The sequence below is a fragment of the Moschus berezovskii genome, chromosome 26 (assembly GCF_049115385.1).
Source record: "Moschus berezovskii isolate FMDL1 chromosome 26, NW_MosBer_1.0, whole genome shotgun sequence".
NCBI lineage: Eukaryota > Metazoa > Chordata > Mammalia > Artiodactyla > Moschidae > Moschus > Moschus berezovskii.
The window spans coordinates 30,689,097-30,712,125 of NC_142485.1; the positions used below are offsets into that span (position 1 = coordinate 30,689,097).

At 44.2% G+C, this 23,029-nt stretch overlaps 1 long non-coding RNA gene across 3 annotated transcripts; it reads left to right on the forward strand.

Moving 5' to 3' along the window:
* Positions 1 to 409: 409 nt before the first annotated feature.
* LOC129549302 (uncharacterized) lies at positions 410 to 21,541 on the forward strand. 3 transcript variants are annotated; one of them, XR_008684529.2, is made up of 5 exons: positions 410 to 616; positions 1,934 to 7,051; positions 8,324 to 8,412; positions 13,379 to 13,527; positions 19,000 to 21,541. It is a non-coding gene; the product is annotated as an uncharacterized LOC129549302 (long non-coding RNA). The 3 variants fall into 3 exon arrangements; XR_008684527.2 differs by having other exon boundaries at positions 1,934 to 8,412; XR_008684528.2 differs by lacking the exon at positions 19,000 to 21,541 and adding an exon at positions 14,246 to 15,230 and having other exon boundaries at positions 1,934 to 8,412.
* The last annotated feature ends 1,488 nt before the right edge of the window (positions 21,542 to 23,029 follow it).

Sequence of the window (23,029 nt, forward strand, 5' to 3'; positions counted from 1 at the left end):
AGAATCGGCTCTAATGTTGACTAAAGGAGACCTTTGGGCATATTTCTCTGTGTGGGGGGACACTGACGGAGTTCTGTGGAGACGGCTCCTCTCAGTGTGCAGAGTTACACGCGGTGATTTCCTTGGAAAGGGCCAGGCTGTGTTTTCCTGCAGGGTTTGCAGTCATCCCTGTCTTTTAGTCTCAAGGACAAAGCACCGTCATTAGTTAACTACCAGAGCTATTGACTCCCTTTTCTTCAGCAAACACTGCTGGCAGGTTCTTTCTGCTGCCTCCTCGCAGCCATAGTAACCGTTGTTGGGTAATCCATGGTTGCCAGACTCCTCAACTGAAGTGAGAGTTTTAAAAAAAAACCCTAATGTCATATCCAGGACAAACAAGAAAAGTCCTTTCACCCATACCAGACTCTTTTATAGCTACGGTGTTTACGGTGTAGAATTTGTATGCCCTCAACTGCCCCTTTCTACTGCTTGGGAAAGTACAGTTCACATGCAGAGATCTGTCTCTGTTTAGAGAATAGATGGAAAAGCAGTGATCAGAGATATTGCCCAAAAGATGCTTTTTGGGTCAGAATCCATAGGCGAACGAATCCAGTTAATCCTCATACCTGCCTTAAAGGTAAGTACTCATGTGGTTCCCATTATACAGATGAGAAAGTTGAGCCCCGGGTCAGTCAGGGTGAAGCTGGGATTTGAATCCGCTGTGAGTGATCCTTATTGGCCTGCCTTCAGTTTGGTTTACATGTCGCCTGTGATGTGTGTTCATTTCATTGCCGGCTAACTTTCTAGCTCTGGAACCTATTCTCCTTCACATAGAACATACAGATTTTGAGGAAAAGGGTAAAACCAAAGCAGACTTTCTCCTGCTGGGAGAAAGGGAGGGTTCCCTGCAGATGAGGGGAGTAAGGAGCCGCATTGCTGCTTCAGCTGCAGGTCCCAGCCAGGGACCCGGCATTACGTCACTGACCGACATTGTAACAGTGAACAGCTGGAATCCAGTCACACACAAACATTCAAAATCCGCTGCTATAGCGTGCCACTCTGTCAGGATGCTTTATAAATGAAGAGACCGTGTGGAAACCAAAGGAAAACAGTCTTCTTATAAAGTTATATTTATTTACTTGAGGGACTCTCGTCCCCAAAGTGGGTTCTCCCAGGGCCCCTTCCTGTGGCAGTGTGTTATTTCCCCTGCAAGGAATTTGTATTACTATTAGGAATATTATTGTACTTTATATAATAATATACCTGTGTATTACATTGTATGTATTAACATACTAGGAATAATATTTTAATTGAACTATTTGGACCTTGTTGAACCCTCAGAGATAGGTTAACATTCTTAAGCATGTAAAGAGGTCTTATGAATTCACACAGAAATAAAGAGGAACAACCCCACACAAAAAATAAATAAGCCATTCACAAAAAAGGGAGTAAAAACTGCCCCAGACTATAAGAAGATAGACAGTCTTGTTCATAATAAAAATAATTTAAAATAAATGAGATGCTATAGTTACCTACCAAATTGTCAAACCAACAACAGATTTAAAACCCAGTGCTGTCCACAAGGAACTCTGCTCAAAGTTATGTGGCAGCCTGGGTGGGAGGGGTTTGGGGGAGAATGAATGCATGTATATGTATAGCTGAGTCCCTTCACTATTCACCTGAAACTATCACAACATTGTTAATTAATTATACCCCAATAAAAAATAAAAAAAAAACTCAGTATTGTTCAGAGTATGAAAAAAAATAGAGCATATATACTCTGTACTGAGAGTACATTTGGTTTAGGTATTACTAAAGAGCATTTTAGAAAAAAAAATGTAACCTTTAAAGAGGTAGATACTAGACAGATATATATGAACATACATACACACATACAGAAATGCAAATGTACACACACATTGCATATCTCTTGACTCAGTAACTAAACTTTCAGGAATGTGACCTAGGAAGGCTGATAAACTCAAAAAAGGCGAGAAGCAGCTGCGCAGCGCTGGAGCTGTGAGCGACCGAGGAGATACCCCATGCCCAAGGTCAGTAGCGGCGGCTGTGAGGAGCCACCCCACATCCAAGGTAAGGGGCAGCGACTGTGCTTTGCTGGAGCAGCTGTGAAGAGGTACCCCACGACCAAGGTAAGAGAAGTCCAAGTAAGATGGTAGGTGCTGAGAGAGGGCATCAGAGGGCAGACAGACTGAAACCACAATCACAGAAAACTAACCAATCTAATCACATGGACCACAGCCTTGTCTAGCTCAATGGAACTATGAGTCATGCCATGTAGGGCCACCCAAGACAGATGGGTCATGGTAGAGAGGTCTGACAGAATGTGGCCCACTGGAGAAGGGAATGGCAAACCACTTCAGTATTCTTGCCTTGAGAACCCCATGAAAAGTATGAAAAGGAAAAAAGATAGGACACTGAAAGATGAACTCCCCAAGTTGGGAGGTGCCCAATATGCTACTGGAGATCAGTGGAGATAGAACTCCAGAAAGAATGAAGAGACAGAGCCAAAGCAAAAACAACACTCAGCTGTGGATGTGACTGGTGATAGAAGCAAGGTTCGATGCTGTAAAGAGCAATATTGCATAGGAACCTGGAATGTTAGGTCCATGAATTAAGGCAAATTGGAAGTGGTCAAACAGGAGATGGCAAGAGTGAACGTTGACATTTTAGGAATCAGTGAACTAAGATGGACTGGAATGGGTGAATTAACTCAGATGACCATTATATCTACTACTGTGGGCAAGAACCATTTAGAAGAAATGGAGTAGCCATCATGGTCAACAAAAGAGTCTGAAATGCACTACTTGGATGAAATCTCAAAAACGACAGAATGATCTTTGTTCGTTTCCAAGGAAAACCATTCAATATTACAGTAATCCAAGTCTATGCCCCAACCAGTAACGCTGAAGAAGCTGAAGTTGAATGGTTCTATGAAGACCTACAAGACCTTTTAGAACTAACACCCAAGAAAGACGTCCTTTTCATTATAGGGGACTGGAATGCAAAAGTAGGAAGTCAAGAAACACCTGGAGTAATAGGCAAATTTGGCCTTGGAGTACAGAATGAAGCAGGGCAAAGGCTAATAGAGTTTTGCTAAGAGAATGCACTGGTCATAGCAAACACCCTCTTCCAACAACATAAGAGAACTCTACACATGAACATCACTAGATGGCCAACACTGAAATCAGATTGATTATATTCTTTGCAGCTGAAGATGGAGAAGCTCTATACAGTCAGCCAAAACAAGACCAGGAGCTGACTGTGGCTCAGATCATGAACTCCTTATTGCCAAATTCATACTTAAATTGAAGAAAGTAGGAAAAACCACTGGACCATTCAGGTATGACCTAAATCAAATCCCTTATGATTATACAGTGGAAGTGAGAAATAGATTTATGGGACTAGAACTGATAGATAGAGTGCCTGATGAACTATGGACGGAGGTTTGTGACATTGTACAGGAGACAAGGATCAAGACCATCCCCAAGAAAAAGAAATGCAAAAAAACAAAATGGTTGTCCGAGGAGGCCTTACAAATAGCTGTGAAGAGAAGCGAAAAGCAAAGAAGAAAAGGAAAGACATACCCATTTGAATGCAAAATTCCAAAGAATAGCAAGGAGAGAAAGAAAGCCTTCCTCAGTGATCAGTGCAGAGACAAAAACAATAGAATGGGAAAGACTAGAGATCTCTTCACTCCAGTACTCTTGCCTGAAAAGTCCCATGGGCGGAGGAGCCTGGTGGGCTGCAGTCCATGGGGTCACCAAGGATTGGACTTGACTGAGCGACTTCACTTTCACCTTTCACTTTCATGCATTGGAGAAGGAAATGGCAACCCACTCCAGTGTTCTTGCCTGGAGAATCCCAGGGATGGGGGAGCCTGCTGGGCTGCCGTCTATGGGGTCGCACAGAGTCAGACATGACTGATGCAACTTAGCAGCAGCAGAGATCTCTTCAAGAAAATCAGAGATACCGAGGGAACATTTCATGCAAAGATGGGCTTAATAAAGGACAGAAATGGTATGGACCTAACAGAAGCAGAAGATATTAAGAAGAGGTGGCAAGAATACACAGAACTGTACAAAAAAGATCTTCACGACCCAGATAATCACGACGGTGTGATCACTCACCTAGAGCCAGACATCGTGGAATGTGAAGTCAAGAGGGCCTTGTAAAGCATCACTACAAACAAAGCTAGTGGAGGTGATGGAATTCCAGCTAAGCTATTTCAAATCCTGAAAGATGATGCTGTGAAAGTGCTGCACTCAATATGCCAGCAAATTTGGAAAACTCAGCAGTGGCCACAGGACTGGAAAAGGTCAGTTTTCATTCCAATCCCAAAGAAAGGCAATGACAAAGAATGCTCCAACTACCACACAATTGCACTCATCTCACATGCTAGCAAAGTCATGCTCAAAATTCTCCAAGCCAGGCTTCAGCAATATGTGAACCATGAACTTCCAGGTGTCAAGCTGGATTTAGGAAAGGCAGAGGTAGCAGAGATCAAATTGCCAACATCCACTGGATCATGGAAAAAGCAAGAGAGTTCCAGAAAAACATGTATTTCTGCTTTATTGACTATGCCAAAGCCTTTGACTGTGTGGATCACAATAAACTGTGGAAAATTCTGAAAGAGATGGGAATACCAGACCACCTGACCTGCCTCTTGAGAAACCTGCATGCAGGTCAGGAAGCAACAGTTAGAACTGGACATGGAACAATGGGCTGGTTCCAAATAGGAAAAAGAGTCCATCAAGGTTGCATATTGTCACCCTGCTTATTTAACTTACATGCAGAGTACATCATGAGAAACGCTGGGCTGGAGGAAGTACAAGCTGGAATCAAAATTACCGGGAGAAATATCAATAACCTCAGATATGCAGATGACACCACCCTTATGGCAGAAATTGAAGAGGAACTAAAGAAACTCTTGATGAAGGTGAAGAGGAGAGTGAAAAAGTTGGCTTAAAACTCAACATTCAGAAAACTAAGATCATGGCATCCGGTCCCATCACTTCATGGCAAATAGATGGGGAAACAGTAGCAGACTTTATTTTTTGGGTTCCAAATTCAGTGCAGATGGTGACTTCAGCCATGAAATTAAAAGACGCTTACTCCTTGGAAGTAAAGTTATGACCAACCTAGATAGCATATTAAAAATCAGAGATATTACTTTGCTAACAAAGGCCCATCTAGTCAAGGCTATGGCTTTTCCAGTAGTCATGTATGGATTTGAGAGTTGGACTATAAAGAAAGCAGAGCGCCGAAGAATTAATGCTTTTGAACTGTGGTGTTAGAGAAGACTCTTGAGAGTCCCTTGGACTGCAAGGAGATCCAAGCGGTCCATCCTAAAGGAAATCAGTCCTGAATATTCATTGGAGGGACTGATGTTGAAGTTGAAACTCCAATGCTTTGGCCACCTGATGCGAAGAGCTGATTCATTTGAAAATCCTTGATGCTGGGAAAGATTGAAGGCGGGAGGAGAAGGGGACGACAGAGGATGAGATGGTTGGATGGCATCACCGACTCAATGGACATGAGTTAGTGTAAACTCTGGGAGTTGGTGATGGACCGGGAGGCCTGGCATGCTGCAGTCCATGGGTCTCAAAGAGCCAGACACAACTGAGCGATTGAACTGAAACTCTAAAAGATAATCTTTTAGAAATCAGGGAAATGCAAATAAAATACGATGGGGTCCATTTTTATCAGAGAGGCACCAATCCAAAGTTTGGCCATACAAAGCGTGGATGAGGTCGTAGCGACACACACACACACCCTCATTTGTTCACTGGTGGAGCCTGATTGTGCAGCCACATTGGTCCAGTTTAACAGTAGATCTTAAAATTTAAAAATGTGCTTTATCTATGATCACCAAGTCTACTTCTTTGAGTCTCACCAGAGAAGCATTTGCACACGTATGCAAGGAATAGATCAAATTCAGTATTGTTTGTCTTAGCAAAAGACTAAAAAGCCCAGATACACAGCAGTAGGGAACTAACTCAATAAACAGTGATTTGTCCTTATTATGGAATTGACCCAACAGTTACAGAGAGGGTTCCAGAGCTTCATGTGGGAATATGGAAATATCTCCAGGATTTGCTGCCGAGTGAATACATACAGCATGTGAGCATCTGCTTGCCACTCCTAGCCTCGCAAATAGAAACCATACACCACTATATACTTTATTTAGATACATGAAAATATATGTAAACAGATTGAAAACAAGGAGGCTAGGCATTAGCCAATTACAGTAGTTATCGCTATCTGAAAGACAGTGACTGAACATCACTGTCTAGTGACTAGTTGGTCAGTAGAATGACTAGTTGGTCATTCGCTGGGACTTTAGTCATAGCTCTACTGTTTTAAGTTTTCACCAAGTACATGTGTTGGCTGATTGCATATGTAGTTTAAAAATATTTGAAAGAATGATTGCAAAGCTTTGGCTACACTAATATTTATGGAAGCACTACTTGGAGTAGCGAAATTTGGAAATAACCTAAATGTCCAACAGCAGGAAATATTTCATGGGATATCTCATGACGGATTACAACACAACCATCCAAATAATATTTACAAATCTAGTAAATAACAGAGGGGGAATGTTCACAGTGATTGTCAAGGGGAAAAGGCAGATTAGCCAACAGTGTGTATATTATCAAATACCTGTTAACTGATGAGTCCAAAGCAGGCATGTCAGATCACTATATGTGAGAGTGCTAGCCAAAAAGCTTTTTAAAGCTTCATTAAGACCAAAGTCAACAATATCGGTGATTGAAATGATGATCCCCAGTAAGATGATGGAGTAACGGAGGGCCAGAGAAATTAAGGAGGAAGAAAGTGTGGCCAGGCAGCCAAGTGGAGGATAAGAGTGAAGTGCTAATGGTGCCACTGGGGATGGATCCATCACAAGTGCTGTTTGTTCAGGATCTTTCTGGAATCCAGGATCAAGATGGAGTCGGCCCAGCTGTACGCTGAGATCTGCCACTTCACTGGATGTGATCAGTCTGGGGGTGGCCTGGTCCCCTTCCTCTTCCTACTGGAAGATCTTTTCAGAGTTGAGTATGACCCTCCCCTTCCACTTTGGTGGATGCATGCATGCTCAGTCACTTAGTCATGTCCAACTCTTTGTAACCCCATAAACTGTAGCCCGCCAGGCTTCCCTCCCAGGCAAGAATACTGGAGTGGGTTGCCATCTCCTCCTCCAGGAGTTCTTTCTGGCCCACAGATGGAACCCACATCTTCTGCATAGGCCGGAGTATTCTTTACCACTAGCGCCACCTGGGGAAACCCTCACTTGGCTGGACAGTAACGTGCCTCCTAGGAGCGACTCCATGGCACACAGAGCCCCAGGCCACCTTCTGAGGGCAATGCTAGATGGCTGACACATACAAGCCCCTTTCCAGTGGCTCATCGAGAAATGGCTCATCTTCATTCAGTCACGAAAACTGTCACACAATATGGCGAGGGCCCCCTTTGAAAGTCAAAAATGAATGTTAGAAATTCTGTTCACATAGCAGAATTAGTCAGAGAGAAACCGTTCAATGGAATAGATTTTACATTATGGAAAAGGAACAGAAAGAAAGAAGAGAGAACAGAGAAAAGAGGTGGATGGGAAAGAAGAAAGAGAGACTATAAATCTAGAGGAGGAAAAGACCAGAGAGGTCTCCATAGTCACAAATGATGACGCGCTTCAGGTTTAACTGTGCCCCTCCCCCGCTGCCCCGCCCCAGCAGCACTGGAACTTGAATGAGCTGGTGTCTTCCGAGCTGGTGGAGGGTGGGAAGAGCTCATCTTAGCAAGATGAGCTAAGGGGACAGAGAAAGAGTCCAATTTGAAGACGCAAGTGTAAAGTAATCTGGGTCCTAAGTGCCAGCAGCTGTGGTTAAAACAATTAAGCAACCAAGCAAACAAACAAATCGGCATCTCAGCGTGAGTCTGGGGCTAGAGCAAAGGAAGAATACATGAGGGAAGAGGGAGGCAGAACAAGGAAGAAGCACTTCTGATGCAGGAGGTGAACTTCAGGTGCTGGGAATGATTCTAGAACCCGTGAGCTTGGGAATTCATTTCTTTTTAAAATTTGTTTTTTGAATTTGAAGGATAATTGCTTGACAATGTGTGGGTTTCTGTTGTACAACAACAGGCCTCAGTTCTAAGTATACATGTACCCGCTCCCTCCTGAACCTCCTTGAACTCTTTTTCTTTCAACGCTCATTTTTCCTCTGTGTTTTAAAATCTCTTTCCCCCTTCCTCCTTTTAAACCTGCATGAAGTAGTTATCCTCTGTGAAGGGACAAATGGTTTCGAGTCCCTCCTTGGTTTCATAACAGGTGGCGCCTTGCACGGGAAGAAGCAGGTGGGCTGGGAGAGAAGCTGTTTGGCCATGGTCTGCAGACTTGGAGAACTGCAGCCGGGACAGGTGGGAGTACTGGTGAGACCTGCATGCCAGCTTCAGAGATCAGAATAACAATTTGCTTTGTTTCTGTGGTCAAGCTTGCAAACATATTTAAAACTTATCTGGGTGATTTGTCAATGGATTTACTTAAACAGTTTACGTCCTAACTCTAAGTAAGAATAGGTCTGTGCCCTTGAGCAATACTGACACCCAGTGCTGGATTTTTTAAAACTGAAAGGCAGAAGAAGAAATGCTAAATATAACTGCAAATATAACTGCTCTCATTCACTGACGTTCACTGCCCCAACTGAGGTTCAGCAAGGCGAAGTGTTGATGGACTGGTCCTGTCTTCTTGTTCTGCACGAGGCTCACTACTCAAAAGCCAATGTGTGTGTCAGGGGTAAATTTTGGGAATTGAGTGTCCTTTTTTTTTTTTTTGTAGAAAAGATTGTTTAGAGGCCAACAAGTATTCAATAAGCAGGATACTAATTTTTTTGGTTTTCAAAATTTGTATTTAACTTATTGAAGATTACAAAAATTTTAAACATAAGCTATTTCTGCCTTATGTGTTTAAGTTCAACTTCCAAACCCCATTGTTTTATTTACCAGTACAATTACATTCACAACAATCATACAGTCAATTGAAAGAACAATGCACCACGTAAGACCTGTGAGTTTCAGTTTTTTTCAGGGATCTTACTGAGGGTTAAGCCCAGGAAACAGCCTCTCAGTAGCTCAGAGGAACTGATCTAAAAGGGTAGGGGAGGAGCCAATATATATATGAATTTTTTTGGATAGGAAAATACATGTAGTCAAACGTATATCTTTTAAAAAAAAAAATCTATTTATTTGACTGTGCTGGGTCCTAGTTGCAGCCACACAGGATCTCCCATCTTTTGGGGCATGCGAATTCTTAGTTGCAGCATGTGGGATCTAGTTTCCTGACCAGGGATCAAAACCAGGCCCCTTGAATCGGGAGCACAGTCTTAGCCAGTAGACCACCACGGAAATCCCCAGACATACATCTCGGTAAAAGATGACTGCTTATCTCAAAGAGCAGACATCTCAGATTAATGATCTTTGTGCTTTTCTGTGTTTGGGAAGATACAAGAATCTGGAATCATTGGAATTCTTCCGGAGATACGTATCTTCATTATCTGTGGACTCCTTTATCCAAAGCACAGAATGCCTCCTTCTGTTCTTCTCCATCCTGAATTCCCACCAGGGTGCAGTCAGTGGGCCGCTGCCCGGGTCGTGACTTAACCTTTTGTACACCTGGACGATGAGTGACACTGTTGTTTTGTTGTTATTCACGATATCTACTATTTGGGAAAATCTGTCAATAAGCATATACATATATACGAAGTGAAGTGCAGCAATTTAAATACTTAAAAAGAAATCTGAATATTAAAGAAGTGGGGCAACGCACTTACATTTAAGGAAGCTAATTATGTTTCTCATGCCTGTGAGTGTGCGCGCTCAGTCGCTCAGTTGTGTCTGACTCTTTGCAACCTCCTGCAAGCTTCCTTATCCATGGGATCCCCTCAAACACCATCATTTCATTTACAAATTTATTATATTCAGATATCTTTTTGAGCACGTCTAATGGAACACCCTTTCAAGATAACTTATAATAACTTTTAAACATCAGATAAAAATATGCATAAGACAGTTTTTTAAAGCTACCTAAATGACTCAAGATTGGTTTCAAACTGAAAATGATTATCTTGTTCCTTTCCAGTTAAAATCGTAAGTCTTGGACAGTTGGTAAGTCATCTTTTATCGTGGTGTTCTTATATTTGTCAACAATGCTTCTACTGACATTGTAAACCTTCACGAGACCTTGTTTGTTGTCAATTAGTGCTCGGAGGTGCTTCCCAACTTATTTTCATGTTGTCACAATCTGGCACTTGCCATGGGCATTTGCCATCTATCTCTACCAGGATTAAATCTTGTGCTGCTGCAGTGCTGACCTTCAACACCACCTGAAGGAGTTCAGGAAGGAGAGCAGAAACGTGCCACTCTGTGCTCAGGGAGAAACTGGCAGGACAGGTCTTCAGATGGTCAGATATTCTCAGGAGCTGATTTTATGAACCCAATTCTTGTATCTCCTCCTATCTAGAAAAGCACTAAAATCCTTCTATTAGTCACTGTTTCTCGTGACTAACAGAAGCTTCATGAGACTAGTAGAAACCTTTTGGAAAAATATGTGCCTGATTGCACGTATTCCCCCTTTACCAAAATCACATATATGCTGTCCTCCTCCCAACCCCATGCATCTTTAGAACAGTTTCTCAGAGCTATCTGAGGTGCTGTCTCCCTGCTTGCAGTCTTCATTCTGCCCCAAATAAAACAGCTCATAGCTCTCACTTTGTGTATCTTTTTTTTTTTTTAAAGCCGATAATATCATAGCCCACATGGCAAATGCTGACATTTACTCAACTACTGAGGTCCGTGGAGAGGCTTCTCCAGGCTGGAAGTGACTGCCCAGCCCCACCTGACCTTCCGAAGCTGAGGGCGCCGTAACCATCCCCAGGAGCCCACCGGCAGCCTCGTAATAGGCTGTGGTGCTCTCACTGGCTGGAATCTGGCCCTGGTTACGGGCCTGAGTGTGGACTGAAAGCAAACCCTTAAAATGAGAAATATAATTTCTCATTTAAGGAGATTATAATTTCTGTCATTTGGAAGAAGTGAGTTACCAGCCTTTCAAAAGTAGTAGTCAGATTCCACTTTGGATAGTCACAAAACTACTCACCCTGTACTCAGATGGGCACAGAAAAGGTGCTTCTCTCTGGCTTATCTGATTTTCTTGAGGAGTCCACCCCTACAGGGCAATAGGAAAAACCAATGACAGTCTGCTTAGAATGAAAGAACTTACTCTGGTGAACTTAGTCTGTCTGCAATAATATAAATTGTATGGAATTCTCCAGGCAAGAATACTGGAGTGGATAGCCATTTCCTTCTCCAGGGGATCTTCCCAACCCAGGGACTGAACCCAGGTCTCCCATTTCTCCTGCAATTGCAAGTGGATTCTTTACCATCTGAGCTACGAGGGAAGCCCATAAACTGTCCCAGTTTCAGAAAAATGCTCAGTGCCTTGAACAGAAACGCTCAGGCTCTCAGTTTCCACTGTCTTCCCTGGTTCTTCTTCAAGATGATTCCTGCATCCTGGATGGAGTGACCATTATAACTCATCCTCCATATGGGACACTTTATAAACACACACACACACACACACACAACTGATACAACAAGCTGAACATATAAATTAGCACAACACTTTCCATAGCACCACCCACTGCTCAGGGAACCACTGTTAGCAGCCTCTTTCCAAACGTGTTCACAGCAGATGTGCAAACAGAAAGAAACCTGAGACTTGCCGGTGATACTTTTGTAATTAATAAATAGAATCACAACATGCCCCTTATTCTATATTATTTATAACCACCTGCGCCAGGCCAATTCGGGACACGTTTGAGATAGAAAAGAAGCATTAGAAGCATATGTGCTCAGTCGTGTCCTTGTTGCGATCCCATGGACTATAGCCTGCCAGGCTCCTCTGTCCATGGGATTTCCCTAGCTAGAATACTGGAGTGGGTTGCCATTTCCTTCTCCAGGGGATCTTCCTGACCCAGGGATGGAAGCTGAGTCTCCTGCATCTCCTGCGTTGCAAGTGTAAGCTTTACCACTGAGGAGTGCCATTAACAGGTATTCTGGGATGACAAGCATGAAGGGGTGGAGATATATCCCTGGTAATGGAGGAGAGGCATGGCTCTTGTGACCTCATGGCAGAAAGAATGATTGCATCCATTTCGTGTCCTTTATTTACACACCAGTTTATGCAATAGAGTGACTGGATGGGGCTCCCTCCTGCCCTGGTCCCTCTGGTGGGCTCCTCGCCTCATCTGGCCCTTTGGGGTATTATGATGCAGCCCGCACTGGAGTCTGGAGACCTGGTCATTTTCTCTGATGTTGATGTCTGGAACCCCCAACGCTTTTCTGAAGTGATCTGAGATCTCTGTTGATGAGTGGCATTCTTAGCATGGCTGCGTTCCCTTCTGGTGGCATCTAGGACAGTTGGGCTTCATCAAGCCACAGGCAGGCCCAGGGCATCCAGAAGCCCTGCCTTGGGTTCTTCTGTCACCCACTTGCCATTGTCTTGCGCCATTTTGGATGTAGCCTTGAGCTGAAGGCTGGTGTTCCGCAAGGACCTGGAGCTTCCCCTTCCTCTGCCTGTGCTGCTGCCAAAATCTTGGCTTTCTCTGCCCACACACCAAAGCTGAGTTGAAAAATATGGAGACAGAGTTTGGAGAAAATAGGGTGGCTTTATCCTCAGCCGGTAGAGGGTAGAACACAGTAGGCTCCTGCCTCAAAACTGTGCTCCCCTTCCGCGAGGAGCTGGGGGGATTATACAGATAGATGAGGGCTTGCAGTCAGGGGTAGGTGATGAGCAACAAAGTTGTAAGGATCTTCTATTCTTCCTCTTGCATTGGTTGGCATCAGGTAGCCTGGTAGTTGGGGCCATTGTCTTTTGTGTATTGTACCCTGACCTTCTTTCTGTAAAGCAAACAGAGAAAAACTACAAGGAGTGGTCTGCAAAGAGGGTGCTATAAAGCCGAGCACCAGAGACAGGATGTAATTATCATAGAGGTCAAGGACAGTAGGGCTTCCCTGATGACTCAGCAGGTAAAGACCCTGTCTGCAATGGAGACACAGGTTTGATCCCTAGGTCAGGAACATCCCCTGGAGGAAGAGAGGCAACCTGCTCCAGTATTCCTGCCTGGAAAACCCCATGGACAGAGGAGCCTGGTGGACTCTAGTCCACGGGGTCCAAAAGAGTCAGACACGACTGAGCACTGATACAGAATGTAGCTCGTGGAGTCAGGGGCAGAAAAGCGACCTTAGTTACAGACAATGGGTCAGGAACAGCTAAAGTAAAAACTAGGCGAGACCAGGCCTGCTCACAGTTCTTTATCCTCTCTGCTCTCAGGAAAGAGAAGAAAAACTCACTCCTCCTTTTTCCTTTTCACGGCAACACGCAGAGATGTGGATTCCCAACCCTGAGGGTCCAGCTTCCCTTCAGTGATCTCGGCGTTTCTACAGCTCCCCTCTTCCTAAGAGCGGGTCCTGAGAGAAAAGGTAAACCAAAGCCCCAGAGCCTGTCCTCCTTTACCTCCTTCCCTTCCTCCTGCAACCCCTCAGTTGTAGAAAGGACAGGCCCTGGGCTTCCAATTTCGTCCTTGTCACTGCATCCTTCTGCCCAAGGATTACAGCCCAACGAGCTCAGCTGTCACAGAAGGATGGGGGTTCTCTATCTGTGTGGAAAATGATCTGGGTCATCTAATTCGGGTTTTGACCTACTAAATATAATTAAGAAAAGTCTCTCTCTCCCAATAGAAGTCAGCTTTCAAGCTTACTGTGTTACTGCCAACACAAAGATGGTCAGTGTGGAGCAAAGCTGTCTTCTTATGATAGACATCTGCCTTTCTCCCCAGGCACTCAGCTCAGGCTGTCAAAGGGCACAAGCCTTGAGTAGTCACTGTGCAGGAATGGTAGCGATGGGGGATACCCCGACCTGACACACTCTTGGGCTGTTTTATGGGCGACTTACAGCCTCTGGGGTCAGGACCGGAAAGAAGGAAAGAAAAGTGAGAAAGGGGGCTCCCGCCACCCACATCACTGCTGCTGTTCCAGCTCATCAAAACAAGAGCCTCAAACAGTTGCTGGAAAGTACCTTGAATGATCTCTTCATAGAAACAAGAGCAGACAGGAAAAACTACACAGTCAATTCTGGGCACCATGTAAACCTCCTCCACCAACTTTTCTGTTTGTCCTCCCTTTATGTTGCTTCTCCCAGAAGCTGAGTTTCAGATCCTGTTTCTCTTGGATTTGACTCCTTCTCCCAGTGTTTGTGAAAATCAAGTCCTGTTCCCAGAGGCTTGGGAAAATGCTCCTGGCAACTCAAGGAAGACTCAGCAGGGGGAGAGCCTAGACAGAACATGGAAGAAGCACAGGATTTGGGAGAAGGTTGACCCACATCTGGGTCTCAGGTCAATGGATGTCTGACCTACAACCGTTTACTTAATCTGAGACTCAGTTTCCCTATCTGTAAAATGGGGATAATATTATCTACTTAATGGGCTGTTGTGGGAATTAAACTATGCTCCTGGGTGTGATATCAGCTCTCTGTTGGAGAGACATATTGCTTGGACAATCTCAGCCTTCCTCAAACTGTGCAGTTGCCTCCAGGTGTCATAGCTAGGCTCTTTTGCTGATTATTTTTTTCCTGGCCACTTCCTGTTGAGTCTCAGAAATAGACTTTAAATTTATTCTTGGGAAGAATTGCTTTTACACCTAGTTTCATGTGTAAGAGTTGATTAACATGTTCAAGTGCAAAGAGCTCAGGACAATGAGTTCAAAAGCCAGCTAAAAGCCCCAACCGATTCTGAGTTTGAGAAAAATCACCCAACTTTCTGGAGGTGGGTTTCCTTGTGGGCAAGTGAAGGCTTTGGACCAGGTGGTTGCTGAGGTTCCTTCATCTGTGACATGCTCCAATTTCGTCTAGTGTTTAAGAATGCAGCTGGCTGGTGTTTTTCCCTCCAGAATGTTCTCTGGCCAGCAGTTTGGTCACTGACTCCTCAGTCTTGCTCTTTGCTGACTCAGATTCCTAGTCCCCAGCCCTCCGCTCCTGGATCCCAGAGTCCCCTCCATAGGCTCCAAGTTCCTCCAAGTTCCCTTTTCAGTTCAGGCTCGTAAGGGAGGTTATACTAATGAGAGCCGGCAGATTCAGCTGAAAGAGGAGCCTTGCGGCTCCCCATTATTCTGAGGCTCTTCCTCTCCTTTTCTTTTGTATAGAAAACACTTTCACACTTTTCCTGCCTGATGCTCCAATGACATTTGACAGCTGTCCTAAACAGAGGCACCTTGGATCTTCCAAGACACCCATTCAAGACATGCTTTTAGGGCTTCCCTGGTGGCTCAGTGGTAAAGAATCTGCCTGCCAATGCAGGAGACATGGGTTCAATCCCTGGTCCGGGAGGATACCACGTGTCGTGGAGCAACTAAGCCCACGTGCCACAACTATTGAGCCTGTGCTCTCGAGTCTGGGAGCTGCAACTCTTGCGGCCTGTGAGCCCTAGAGCTCATGCTCCACAACAAGAGAAGCCGCTGCAATGAGAAGCCCGGACACCACAACTAGAGAGAAGCCTTCACTCACCAAAACTAGAGAAAAGCCAGTGCAGCAAAGAAGACCCACCACAGTCAAAGATAAATAAATTATTTGTATAAAAGAAATTATTTTAAACAGTAGCCAGATCCACAGTGCATTAAAGATTCATATTTTTTTTAAACTTTTTATTTTGTATTGGGGTGTCAGTTCAGTTCAGTTGTTCAGTTGTGTCTGACTCTTTGCAACCCCATGGACTGCAGCACACCAGGCCTCCCTGTCCATCACCAACTCCCAGAGTTTACTCAGACTCATGTCCATTGAGTTGGTGATGCCATCCAACCCTCTCATCCTCTGTCATTCCCTTCTCCTCCCATCTTCAATCTTTCCCAGCATCAGGGTCTCTTCCAGTGAGTCAGCTCTTCGCATCAGGTGGCCAAAGTATCGGAGTTTCAGCTTCAGCATCAGTCCTTCCAATGAACATTGAGGACTGATCTCCTTTAGGATAGACTGGTTGGATCTCCTTGCAGTCCAAGGGACTCTCAAGAGTCTTTTCCAACACCACAGTTCAAAAGCATCAATTGTTTGGCGCTCAGCTTTCTTTATAGTCCAGCTCTCACATCCATACATGACTACAGGAAAAAACATGGCCTTGACTAGATGGACCTTTGTTGGCAAAGTAATGTCTCTGCTTTTTAATATGCTGTCTAGGTTGGTCATAATTTTCCTTCCAAGGAGTAAGTGTCTTTTAATTTCATGGCTGTAGTCACCATCTGCAGTGATTTTGGAGCCCAAAAAAATAAAGTCTGACACTGTTTCCACTGTTTCCTCATCTATTTGACATGAAGTGATGGGACCAGATGCTATGATCTTAGTCTTTTGAATGTTGAACTTTGAATCAACTTTTTCACTCTCCTCTTCACCTTCATCAAGAGGCTTTTTAGTTCCTCTTCACTTTCTGCCATAAGGGTGGTGTCAGCTGCACATCTGAGGTTATTGATATTTCTCCCAGCAATCTTGATTTCAGCTTGTGCTTCATCCAGTCCAGCATTTCTCATGATGTACTCTGCATATAAGTTAAATAAGCAGAGTGACAATATACAACCTTGATGTACTCCTTTTCCTATTTGGAACCAGTCTGTTGTTCCACGTCCAGTTCTAACTGTTGCTTCCTGACCTGCATACAGATTTCTCAGGAGGCAGTTCGGGTGGTCTGGTATTCCCATCTCTTTCAGGATTTTCCACAGTTTATTGTGATTCACACAGTCAAAGGCTTTGGCATAGTCAATGAAGCAGAAATAGATGTTTTTCTGGAACTCTCTTGCTTTTTCGAGGATCCATCAATGTTGGCAATTTGATCTCTGGTTCCTCTGCCTTTTCCTTTTCTGGAAGTTCATGGTTCATGTATTGCTGAAGCCCGGCTTGGAGAATTTTAAGCATTACTTTACTAGCATGTGAGGTGAGTGCAATTGTGTGGTAATTTGAGCATTCTTTGGCATTGCCTTTCTTTGGGATTGGAATGAAAGCTGACCTTTTCCAGTCCTGTGGCCACTGCTGAGTTTTCCAGATTTGCTGGCATACTGAGTGCAGCACTTTCACAGCATCATCTTTCAGGATTTGAAATAGCTCAATTGGAATTCCATCACCTCCACTAGCTTTCTTCGTAGTGATGCTTCCTAAGGCCCGTTTGACTTCACATTCCAGGATGTCTGGCTCTAGGTGAGCGATCACACCATCGTAATTATCTGGGTCATAGTCAGTAATGGGGTATAGTCGAGTAAAAATGTTGTGATAGTTTCAGGTCAACAGTGAAGAGACTCAGCCATACATATATGTGAATCCATTCTCCTGCAAACACCCCTCCCATCCAGGCTGCCACATAACATGGAGTGGAGTTCCATATGCTATGCAAAATGATAATGATAATAAATGCCAGCTCCAGAAATCAGAAAAAAAAAAAGATTCATATAACGATGTCCCAACTGGTGTCTCTTTGTCAACATGTCTGTCTTAGAAAAAAAAGCCTCCACATGGCACTGTCTCCAACAGACTACCGAGTGGCTTGAGAACTCCAGCTCGGGCTTCAAAGCTAAGAGGAATGAGAACCTACTCTATGGCACCGAGAACACCGCTCAGTGCTCTGTGGTGACCTAAATGGGAAGGAAATCCAAAAACGAGGGGATGCGTGTAAATAGCTGACTCACTTTGCTGTGTAGCAGAACTGACACACCATTGTAAAGCAATTAAAAAACAACAACACAAACTAAGAGAAGATGAAAGCACAGGCCGACCAAGATTCCTTAGGTTTCCTGCTTGTAAAATGACAAATGCAGTCATGAGAATCACTGTGATAACACCAGTATTTCCAGTCATTATAGGAAAAATGAGGTAATCTAAGCCATGCTATTCAAAGTGAGGTCTAAGGTGCAGCAGCATCACCACCCGTCATCTGGGAGGTTATTGGAAATGCAGAATCCCAAAGTGTGTAAGTGTTTGAAAAGCCCTGATATAAACTACCTTGAGGGCTTCCCAGGTGGCTCAGTGATAAAGAATCCACCTGCCAATGCAGGAGATGAGGGTTAGACCCCTGGGTCAGGAAGATCCCCTGGAGGAGGAAATGGCAACCTACTCTAGTATTCTTGCCTGGAGAATCCCGTGGACAGAGCAGCCTAACGGGCTACAGTCCATGGGGTCTCAAAAGAGTCCAATACAACTGAGCAACTTGAGCACATGCAAACTACTTTGAGGGACTTCCCTGGTGGTTCACTGGTCAAGAATCCACGTTCCAATGCAGAGGATGCAGGTTCAATTCCTCATCAGGGAACTAAGATCTTACATGCCATGGGGCAACAAAGCCTGAACACCGAAATGAAGATCCTGTGTGCCAGAACTAAGACCCAATGTAGCAAAAAATAAATGAATAAATAACTTTTAAAAATATAAATAAACTGCCTTGAAAAATTAGAGGAACTCTGTGTTGAAAGGTCAAGGATTCACATTGCGAGCTCTTCAAGTAAACTATCTTCTGCTAGGAAGATATTATTGTTTGTGTTTTAAACTCAAATAGGACAGAGACAAATATAGGAAGACCTTCCCCTCTTTCTCCTTCCTTTCAGTGGTAACATGTAAAGCTGCAAAAACTGAAAAACTTAGTGCAGGCGAAGAGAGAAACAGGAGGTTCCATTGAGGGGAAGAAAGAGCTCACAGACTTGAGAAGGGATAAGGGAGAGAGAAAGATGAAAACTTCTGGCTGAGAAGTTTCTGAGATTTGTGACATTTAATGAAATTTTGCCAAGTGGTTGATGACTTTGCTCCCACTGCTTTTGGAGTTAGATTTATATTTCTTTTGGATGTAGTACAGCAGGAAAATGGGTCATAAAGTGATAGAAAATGTCCCAGAATTCTCCAGGATTCACATGTAATCTCTCCATAATTCTACTTCTTAGGCCACCAATTTGCAAGGAAGAGTGCTGGGAAAATATAAAAATGCAACATTCAAATATTTTTACAGTTCACAGATATGCTGGATGTCATTACTCCAATGATCTCACATTACAGATGAACATCCTTTTGTCCAGGGACTCCAAGGTCATGCTCAAATTCACAAAGAAGAGACAGGCTCAGATGCTGGGCCACACCCTTGACATTCATCACAAATAAAGTAACACTGCCACAACAAAACCTGAGGTCCCAGTTCTTCTGAAAACTTGAAAACATAGATATATCTGGTCTTGTGCACAGCTTGGGCGGAAACACGAAGCTATCTGGAAATTACCAACTCCCATGAAACTCCCAGCTGACACCCCATCTTTGCAGATATGCGAAGTGGTTGTGAAGGGCAGGCGGCTAAGAGTGAAGTGAAGATGCCAGTGAAGTGAAATTCCTCCCCCGCAAGGGGGCTGAGAGCCCAGGAGCTCTTCCATCTCCACCGGAATCATCTTCTTTCTCAGCGCTGAGCCCTGCAGGGGCTGCTCCAGCAGTGCCGAGGGCGTGGTGGCCCGTGCTCCCAGCAACACCTCCTTTCTCTGCAGCGCTCCATTCCTGGGCTCCCAGAAGCAAGCTACTTCCTCCCAATCTCCTTAGTGACTGTTCTGGAAGGTTCAAAAGAGTCGTGCTCAGATGCGCTACTTCAGTGGCCAGAGAACATCCATCTGGCCCAAACATTTTTCTACTTCATGCCAGAGCCCAACTCAGGCGAAACCTACTTTTCCTCCCAGAAACGAGAAGTGGAAACCCTGGAGGAGTTGGAGGAGAGGCTGGAGGCTGGGAGAAGTGGAGGCCAAGGAGAGTGGTTGCCAGGACTAGTGTTGGGGTGAGGGCCGACGGGGCACTGGCCACGGTTAGGGAAGGGGCAGTGGGGTCTTCAGAGTGACGGTCACTGAGGAGTGGCTCTGCCTGAGGTCAGAGACTGAAGTGGTAAGGACGGATTTTATTTATTTATTCTTTTGATGGATTGGGGGCAGGAGGAGAAGGGGACGACAGAGGATAAGATGGTTGGATGGCATCACCGACTCTAATAGAGATGAGTTTGGGTGAACTCCAGGAGTTGGTGATGGACAGGGAGGCCTGGCGTGCTGTGGTTCATGGGGTCTCAAAGAGTCGGACACGACTGAGCGACTGAACTGAACTGAACTTTTGATGGTCATAATGTATGGTATGTTTCCAGACAGGGCTTATCAAGGAGGAGAAGAAAATGGGCTCCCTTGAGTGACACTCAATGGAGAAGTCTTTCTCTCTCTTTTTTCCTTTCTTTTCTATTTTTTAAATTATGAAAGTATGATAACACATTTACAGGGGAAAATATAGAACAAAGTTACATCTAGTTCCACTGCATATTACAATGATTTTTAAAGTAGATAAATATAATTTTTAGTTGGGGTTTCAAATATCAAACTCTCAAAAATTAATAGAATGAATATACAGAAAAGTAGAAAGATATAGTAGACCTGAAAAACACCATGAACCAATTCAAAATAATAAAGATTTATATAATTTCACACAACAGTAGGATATAGAATCTATTCAAGCTCCCATAGTATAAAGCAGGAGACATACAACAAGGGACAAAAACTCCATGGTCTGAAGGTATTGAAATCATATAGAGTCTGTTCTCTTATCACTGTGGAATTATGTTAGAAATCAATATCAAAAGATACTGAAAGGAACCCATATATTTTCAAGTTCAATGTGATATTTCCCAAGAGAGATCTTTGACTTTTAGCCATTCAGAGCCTCAATGAAGTTAGAAGAGCGAAGAAACACAGAAGTTGATTGCAGCGAAGAAAGCACTTAAATGATAAATTAATATCAAAAATACTTTAAAAATGAAGTGGTAAGGATGGATTTTAATCAGTAGTCTACCTCTGTCCTAGGGAAAAGAGGCCAGTATGGACTGAACTCAACTTTGATTTTACAGAAGTAACAGTGTTTTCAAGGGACAGTGAAGGATTATGCAGGGCGGAGGACAGGGCTCAGTAGAGTCAGAGAAGTGAAAAATCACAAAAAAATGAGAAGGTGGGATTTGCCCCATGCGATACTGAAAAATGGAATATTTCCTGTCCTATCCGTAAACAAGGACATCACAGTCATCAGTGATGGCAGCCCTCCAGTGTGAGCCCCTGAACCCTGAGGACACTCAGGAAGGAAAAGAATACCTGCTGTCTAGCAGCCATCAGACAGCAGCCACTCCCTATCGTGAGTCCCGAGGAAAATCAGGAACTGAAAACACAGGATACTGGCCCAAGGTAGCTGAGATGCATATCAAAAGAATGATTTCAGTGAGCCCAGACCCTTGCAACATCCCGTACACAGAAAAGCACTAAATTCCTTAACTTGGGATATCTGGTTTTCTTTAATTAATAATAATCTTTTGACGTTCAGAATGCCTGCCCTTTGTTTCAAAACTTCTATAAAACCTGGCTCCGCAACTTGCCTCCTCCGAGCAGTTCTCTCAGGGTCACTTGAGATGCTGTCTCCCGGGCTTGAAGTCCTAAAGATTTCTGCCGAATAAACAGAACTCTTGACTTCCAGGCTGCGTGGTTGTTGTTGTTTTTTTTTTTTTTTCAGTTAATAACTCATCTGGGTTTGTCAACTGGCGTTTACCGAGGTTAGCCTCCTGCGTCCTGCAGAGGCAGGGAACCAGGGGCCCCGTCTTGGGCTGTTGGTGGGAATGGCCAATTCTTTTGCTAGCCTTGAGTTTTCTCAGGTTGGCATTTTAAGGGCGGGAGGGCTTAGGGTCACCTAGGGATGCAGCCCTGAGCTATGAAAAGCTAGATTAGTATTTTGTTCAAGTCTTTATAAGACAAAGTTGAGGCTTCCCTGAGAAAAGGGCTCAGAGGAGCCTGGCTGGAGTTTGGACCAGGAGTGACTTTGATGTTAATTTAATTTTGATTGGCCTATAGTTACTTTACAATGTTGTGTTACAGGAGACACTCTTCATCACTGGCCCGAGGGGGTCCCCATCACTTTGACAATCTTCAACAGGGGCTTTTCAAGCTGCGGTTCCCTCTTATTCTGAGAGCAGCCCCACTGAGCACCGACAGCTGATGTTCAGGGTTGCTCTGTGCCGGGCACCCTGGCCACGTGACTCCTCCTCTCTGGGGGAGTGTCTGGGAGAGCCATGGCTGCTTTCCAGCCCACCCCAGATGCTCAGTGTGCGGAGATGCCGGCCAACGCAGAGGAGCCATGGAAACAGACTGGCTTTGGCACTGGAACCTGATCTGGATTTTTATTCTTCCACTCATGTGCCTAAGCTTCCATGTCCTCACCTATAAACTGAGGGAAGAGCTTGTCTCATTGGGCTACTGGACTAGATGGTCATTCTGTAAAGTGTGTAACGGACAATGAGCATTCAATAAATGCTCATTCCTTTCCTCCTCTTACAGAAGTTCAGAAAGTGCCTGATTTAATAAACAGGCTAAAGATCAAAATTCCCCTTGTAAGTTAGTTGTTTGTAACTTAGAAACAAAATACATTATATTTAGATTAGCGGGACACAAACATTCATCGATGCTAAATATAGATGGTTTGCTGTATGCTTACAACAAAATGTGCAGAAGCAAAAAACTTTTTTTTTTTGCCAGCCAGTTAGATGTGCAGGATGTTTACAAGGACGTGAATATTCTTCCGGAGAGCACACAACCCAGGCACCTGTAATTCTTGTCACCTCACCTGGAATTTTCTCTAAAAGTTAAGAGAACAAATTTTAGTCCCTGGCGGACTTGAGTTCATGTCCAGACTCCTTCATTAGTAATTGCGATGTTCCTAAGCCTCAGTTTCCTCATCTGGGAAATGGGCTAATAATAAGCGTTGCTTATGAGGCCCGAACGAGAAGATGCAGGGAAAGTGCTTGGTGGAGCGTCTGGTGGAGTTAAAGCCTAAGCAACCCCTCAGGATGTTCATTTCTGCGCTGCAAGACCTCGTGCACATTCAGTGTTCAGAGAAGGTCTGTCTGGGGAACTGATCTAAAGCACGAGG